We start from the raw sequence: 7,922 nt of genomic DNA on the forward strand, positions 1-7,922 counted from the left end.
AATTGAACCCGGGTCTCAGGTGCTGTGAGGCAGCAGTGCTAACCGCTCTGCCACCGTGCCGCCCACAAGTTATGCTTTCACATCCAAGTTATTAGTGTACATAATAACCAGCAATGGTTCCTGCACAGATCCCTGTGGTACACCCACTGGTGAAAGAATTTCAAACATGAAGAAGTGTATCCGCTAATTTTGTATCTAATTTGCGAACTTGCCTTGTGGCTCTTTACATTTGAACCAGCCTTCCATGAGGGATTTTGTCAACCGTCTTATTCAAGTCCATGTAAACCACATCATCTGCACTGCCCTCATCAATATTTTTAGACACCATTTCAAAAAAACTGAACTGAATTCCTCAGACAGTATCGTCCTCTACCACATCCGTGATGACGCTGCCGAGGTGATCTTTGCCTTTGCAAGTGTCGATTCATCCTCACAATTGTTCCCAATAACCGCCCCCCCCCCCCCCACCCCCCCCCGCTGTCAGACTATCTGCTCTGTAATTATCTGGCCAATCTCTGCTGCCCTTCTTGAACAAAGGAACCGCATTAGCGATCCTCCAGTCTTTCAGAACTTTACCTGTGGCCAGCAAAGTATTAAAAATATACACCAGGGCCCCAGCAAACTCCAGCCTTCCTTCCCATAGCAACTTGGGATACATTTCATGAGGCACTGGGGATTTCTCCACCTTTATGCCTGTGAAAACATTTAATACCTCCTCCTTATTCATCTTATCATGTTCTAAAACCTCACCATCCCCACTGAAATCCCCGACTACAATGCCTTTCTCCTGTGTCAATACAGATGGGAAGCTTTCATTGAAGACCTTACCTACTTCCTCTGGCTCCATGCACGGATTGTCCCTTTGGTTTCTAACAAGCCTCGCTGTTTACCTGGGAATCGTCTTCCTCTAACTGTACTCATTAAACACATTGTGGCCTCTCCTTAACAGTATCTGAAAAGGATATTTCATGCCCATTATTTGCCCATCATTTTAAGGATCCCCTTGCACTCGCTATACGTTGGTCGGTCTTTGCCTGTTTTCATCGCATTGTATTTCCTTTATCAAGCTCAGGATATCGCTTGACCAGTATTCACTGGAGTTACTGCCTTTGTCAATCACTCTTCGCAGAACACACTGGCCTTGAATTCTCCCTGTATCACTTTGACGCACTTCCTCTTTCTGAATATGAACCCAACTGCAAATAGTTCCTCCCGGTCTGTGTTTGCCAGATCCTGTCTCGTGATAATGATAATGCCCAGTGACAGTGATATTCTAACAATTAGGGGGCTTCCACAAATTTGGCGTCTTCACCTCTGCCTTGTCCTTATATTTTACCAAAATGCCTTTGAAACCAACTGTTATGACCCCCATCACCAAAACACTATAAAAATCCTTACGTTTGTCATCTTGTCCAGCACCTACAGCCCACTCTGTCTGTAACATCCAGCCCTTACTGACCTGCCCACCTGTGTACCTTCCTCCAGCCTCTCCAGCACATGATGTCACTGTAACTTTCTCCAGTCCCAGCAGCACTCCTCCATCCTGTCCTACAGCACCTTCATTACCTCTAACCTTCCACCATCCATTTCACCTCACTGTCTGTACAGAGTCCTCCAGTTCCTACAGCGTTTCCTGCCAACCCTCCCTTTGTGTAACATTGTGAAGCCACCTGAAAGCTCCTGAGATCTGTAACCTTGCCCTCTCTCTCTCTTCAATCTTCTCTGTCTCTGTGACTAACTCCCATCAGTACAATGTTTCTTACCTCTGATCACCTCCAGTCAGGACGAGCCTTCTTAGCTCTCGAACATCCTGCAGCCACTAAAAGCATCAATGTGCCTGAAATATCCTCTCAATTGTTGCAACAATTCACATTCCCACAACTGCATCTGTCCATAACATTAGTCAGTCCATAGAATCCTTGCTAACTCAGTAACCTCACCCAGTGTGTACAACTCTGAGTATGCCTAACTTCATCCAGTTTCCCCAACTGTCCCTACCTCTAATTGTAGAGAGAATCCACAACCTTCCCTATTGTGTTAACTCCCTCTAGTCCCTCTCATGGACACCATCTATGTAACCTTCTCCTGTTCCAAGAGACCCTTGTGAACTTGTGACCTAGTCCAATCTCTGCAGTGCTCTGTATAATCAGCCTCACTGTGCCTGGAACCTGGCTTCAATTCCAGCCTTGGCCGACTGTCTGTGTGGTCTTTGCATGTACTCCCCTCTGACTGTGTGGGTTTCTTCCGGGTGCTCCGGTTTCCTTCCATAGCCCAACATTTGCACGATACGTGGATTGGCCATCAGAAATTCACTGTAGTATTCAGGCAAGTGTAGTTTAGGTGAGTTCACCACGAGAAAGGCAGTGTTTAATGGACAGGGAGAGGGATGGGTCTGGTTAGAATGCACTTTAGAGGGTTGATGTGGATTTGTTGGGCCAAATGGCCTTTTTTCCACACTGTGGAGATTCTATTCAGGTTATTGCCCAGTCCTGTCAACCATCCCCAATACTCTCCTTATATGTGGAGTCTCCAACAGTCTCTAAAACACTCCTTGGCGATGTAAGCTTCTCCAGTCCTTACCACAATCGATATGGCTGTCACCACTTCCTGCCTTTAGAATAATCCCTAAAATTATTGCCATTCGTTACATCACTCCCAATCACTGTTTCATCCAGAAACCCCCAAAAACATTTATATCTCTGTAAACTCATCTGAACTGTCTATATTTCCTTTTGACAGTTCCATTCTGAGACTTTCTCCATATCAAAGAAGTCATTAAGTGTAGGTAACCCTTATTATTGTAACCTCCCTCCAGCCTTACAGCACTGAGGATCTGTAGAAACTCTTTTCAAACCGACAGCCATCTCTGTGTCTGTAAACTCCTCCACTCCCCATAATACATTCTCTCTGAGCTCTTCTGTAGTCCATTAAACACTCCCTAACACTGTCTGCATCAGTGTAACCTTCTCCAAAAACACAACGTTCCTTATCTGTGTAAATCCCGAGACCAGTCCCTATCCCTCTAAGCTCCGCCTATCAATACAACCCTCCGTGTGTGTATTCACCTTCAGTCCCAACATCCCTCCCTATCTGTGTAATCTTCTCCATGTTCTTTTTTGTTCAGTATCTTCAACTGTCCCTGTCAGTGTAATCTCTTCTGGACCTGAAAACTCCCCCTCTCTTTAACTTTCTCAGTCTACACAACCCTCACTATCTGTAACCTACTCCTGTTGGAGAACTCTCCCTCTGTGAACTGCTCCAAATCTTCAACTCCCTATGAGCTCCTGCAGTCTTACAGCCCTCCCAGTGCACATAACCTCTTCCAGTCCCTAAAACGCCATCAGTCTGTGGAGTCCCTACCAGCATCCCTATCTGTGTTATCCTGTCAGGTCCCTGCTACACTCCCGATCAGTAGATCCCACTCCAATGCCTGTGTTTCACCCAGTCCTGTTCCTACAAGACTCATTAACTATGTAACATTCTCCCGTCACTATCACCCACCGTGTCAATGTAAGCTCCTCCTGTATCTCCATCCAGTTACGCATCTCCATAACCTTCTCCAGCTCTTACATCCCTATCTGTGTAAACATCACTCTCCACTTGAACCCTCCCTACCGCAGGAACTTCCTCCTGTTTGTGCTATGCTCCCTTATCTGTGAAACTGTCTCCAACCAAACTTGCCACCCCAATCTCTCAAAAACGAACCCAGATTCCACAGCCTCCATGTCTAAATAACCCCCAGAGCCTAAGCCTTCCTAGATCTTAAACATCTTCAGTCACGATGACCCTCCATATCTCAGTTTGTTCCGCCAGATGTTACAAAACTCTTTATCCCTGCAACCTACTCAGCTGCCAAAAACAGTCCCTGTCTGTGTAATCGAGCCCTGTCCTACCAACAACCTTATCCCTGTAAACTCCGCAATCACTCGTAGCATTCCAACTGTTTGTAATTTTTATTAATGACTTGGATGAGGGCAATTGAAGGATGGGTCAGCAAGTTTTTAGATAACACAAAGATTGGAGGTGTCGTTGAAAGTATAGAGGGCTGTTGTAGGCTGCAGCGGGACATTGACAAGATACAGAGATGGGCTGAAAGGTGGCAGATGGAGTTCAACCTGGATAAATGCGAGGTGATGCATTTTGGAAGGTCGAATTTGAAAGCTGAATACAGGATTAAGGATAGGATTTTTGGCAGTGTGGAGGAACAGAGGGATCTTGGTGTGCAGGTACATAGATCCCTTAAAATGGCCACCCAAGTGGACAGGGTTGTTAAGAAAGCATATGGTGTTTTGGCTTTCATAAACAGAGAGATTGAGTTTAAGAGTCGTGAGATCTTGTTGTAGCTCTATGAAACTTTGGTTAGACCGCACTTAGAATACTGCATCCAATTCTGGTCACCCTATTATAGGAAAGATGTGGATGCTTTGGAGAGGGTTCAGAGGAGGTTTACCAGAATGCTGCCTGGACTGGAGGGTTTATCTTATGAGGAGAGGTTGACTGAGAGCAGACTTTTTTCATTGGACGAAAGGAGGAGGAGAGGGGACCTAATTGAGGTATACAAAATAATGAGAGACATAGATAGAGTCGATAGTCAGAGACTATTTCCCAGGGCAGAAATGACTAACATGAGGGTCATAGTTTTAAGCTGTTTGGAGGAAAGTATAGAGGGGATGTCAGAGGCGGGTTATTTACACAGAGTTGTGAGAGCATGGAATGCGTTGCCAGCAGCATTGTGGAAGCAAGGTCATTGGGGACAATTAAGAGACTCCTGGATATGCATATGGGCACAGAAATGAGAGGGTGCATACATGAGGATCAGTGGTCGGCACAACATGGTGGGCTGAAGGGCCTGTTCTGTGCTGTACTGTCTATGTTCTATGGTCTAATTAGAGACAGTCAGCATGGGTTTGTGAGGGACAGGTCATGCCACACAAACCTTATTGAATTCTTTGAGGATATGACAGAATACGATGATGGCTCATTCAGAAAAGAAGGATGATTGGGATACAGGGAAATCTGTCTGTCTGGATACAGGATTGGATGGCCCAGAGAAGACAGAGGGTGGCAGCAGATGGACAGTATTGAGCCAGGAGCTCAGTGACCATGGGGTTCTGTAACAATCGGCTCTGGCACTCTGTTCTTTGTGATTTTTGTCAATGACTCGGATTGTGGGTTAGTACGTTTGCCAATCGCATGACGGTTGATGGAGTGATGGGGAATGTGGAGGGCTGTTGTAGGTTGCAGTGGGACATTGACAGGACGCAGAGCTGGGCTGGGAGTGGCAGATGGAGTCCAATCTGGAAAAATGTGAAGTGATTCATTCTGGAAGGTGGAATTTGAATGCAGGATACAGGGTGAAAGGCAGAATGCTTGGCAGTGTGGAAGTACAGAGAGACCATGGGGTCCATGTCCATTGATCCCTCAAAATAGCCACGCACGTTGGTAGGGTTGTTAAAAAGGCATATGTTGTGTTGGCTTCCCTAAGAAGGGGATTGATTGTAAGAGCCGTGAGGTGTTACTGCATCTTTATAGCATCCTGGTGAGACCACACTTGGAATATTGTGTTCAGTTCTGGTCCCCTGTTTACAGGAAGGATGTGCAAGTTTTAGCGAGCGTACACCCGAGATTTACCAGGATGCTGCCTGGACTGGAGGGCAGTTCTTACAAAGAAAGGTTAAGGGAGCTAAGGCTTTTTCATTGGAGTGAAGAAGGGAGCGGGCTGACTTTGTGGAGGTGAACAAGTGATAAGAGGCACAGAGAGAGAGTGAATAGTCAGAGACATTTCCTCCTATGGAATAAATGGTTATTACAAGGCGGTATAATTTTAAGGTGAATGGAGGATGGATAAGCGGGTAGAGAAAGGTAGGTGGTTGGAATGCACTGCCAGTGGTGGTAGTAAAATTAGACACATTCGGGACATTTAATAGACTCTTGGATAACATGTGGATAATAGTGAAATGAAGGGTATGTAGTTTACTTTGTTCTTACAGTTGGATAAAAGGTTGGCATGAAATCATGGCCGAAGGGTCTTGGGCTGTACTGTTCTGCGTTCTGTGTTCTGTCTGGTATACTGGGTGATAAACTCAGAGCAGTGTAAAAGGATATGGCATTCAGGAGGAGCTAGTGAACTGGATACAAAATTGGCTTGAAGGTAGGAGACAGAGGGTGATGGGAGACATGTTGTGTTACTGACTGGAGACATGTGACCAGTGGTGTAATGGGTCCACTGTTGTTTGTCATTTGGATAAATGGTTTGGATGGGAATATTGGTTTCCTGGTAAGTAAGCTCTTGGGTGACACTGACATTGGTGGTAAAGTGACAGTGAAGAAGGTTATCAATGATACAACAGGATGAACAGTTCTGCTGGGATAGTGGGCTGAAAAATAGCAGATGGAGTTTTAATTAGATAAATGTGAAGTGTTCCATTTTGGTGAAACAAACCAGGTGGGACTTGTACAGTTATTGTCGGGCCCTGGGTGGTGTTTCAGTCAGAGATCCAGTGACCCAGGTACACAGTTCTTTGAAAGTGGTGTCACAGGTAGACAGGCTGGTGAAGCAGGCGTTTGGTGTGGTTATCTTCATTCGGGAGAGCATTAAGCGTAAGAGTTGGGATGTCATGTTGTGGCTGTAAAAGACATTGGAGGGGCCACAGTAAAAAACATTGTTGAACAGTAGGAAGAACTCATCTAGTTCACTGACCTCCTCTAGTGAAGACATCTGACATTCTAACCTGACACCACACCCACAGCAATACTGGCTGACTCTGAGCTACCCTCTGGGTAATTAGCAGTGGGGACAAAGAACGTTGTTCCAGCAGTGACACCCACACCCCATGAAAGAATATATAAAAATTCCTATGTCCCCTCCCTACCACTGTCAAACCCCTCCAGCAGCAGCAATTCAGACTGGCTTTGTAAACACCCAGACCACTCTCTGAAACACTCTCCACTCTCACACCACCTAGGCACCTACACCTCTCCCTGTTCCTATTGTGTCAATGACCCCTGACCAAGGTTCCCCATCCCACAGCCCTGCTCCTGTGAGCAACCCAATGCAATCCATGAACATTTACTCCTAAAACACACTCTCACTTCAGGACTTTATGTGGGATCTTCTCAGCCTCATAATCAAGTATGATCCCTTTGTTCCTGAGTGAGGGATCATTGGAGTTTCTTGCTGAGAGTTTTACTTTTTCAATCGAACGTTCTTTTGTTGAGTACATTGCATTGTTCCTACAAATGTTTTCCACTGTTCATTTTTCAGACACATATTTCAATCTTTTAGCCTGTTTACCTTGTTCAGTTCTCCTCTCAAACTCTAGTTGTAGCATGTTCTTTCTGTGATCACTTTAAAACTTATATTTCCTTAAACTGTACTTCATCACAATTTCCCGAAGGATCTCTGCAGGTGACATTACTCATTCACTAAGTTTCATTACATGGTCGCTCTGCGATAGTTATGTCCCTAAACAGTTGCACAATGTGTTTTTCAAAGAAACACTGAAAAAAAATTAACCGAACAGCACATCCAATATCAATGTCGTCCGTGTGATTGTCCCAGATTATACAAATATTGAAGTTTTCCAAAATTATCACAATACCTTTGTTAAAAAATTCCAATGATTCCTGTTTAATGCAGTGATGAGCAATGGAATGCTGTCTGGATGCTAAAACTGCTGTTTGTGACCTTGGCAAGTAGTAGGCAGAGTTTACATTCAGACTGACTCTACTTCATGATCTGCGGCCAAATGCTTTCCTCTGTAATGCCTTTGTTATCCATTATTGTTAGCGTTGCCATTTTGCCTGAGTTTTGCACAGGAATACGAACCACTGAATATTTTTATGTTCACCCTGTAATCCATGTCTCCCTGGTGTCTAAATCACTTTTATATCTGTGTCACAAATCCATTCACCTTATTGCA

This window comes from Hemiscyllium ocellatum, unplaced genomic scaffold (genome assembly GCF_020745735.1).
Source record: "Hemiscyllium ocellatum isolate sHemOce1 unplaced genomic scaffold, sHemOce1.pat.X.cur. scaffold_477_pat_ctg1, whole genome shotgun sequence".
In the NCBI taxonomy this organism is placed as follows: Eukaryota; Metazoa; Chordata; class Chondrichthyes; order Orectolobiformes; family Hemiscylliidae; genus Hemiscyllium; species Hemiscyllium ocellatum.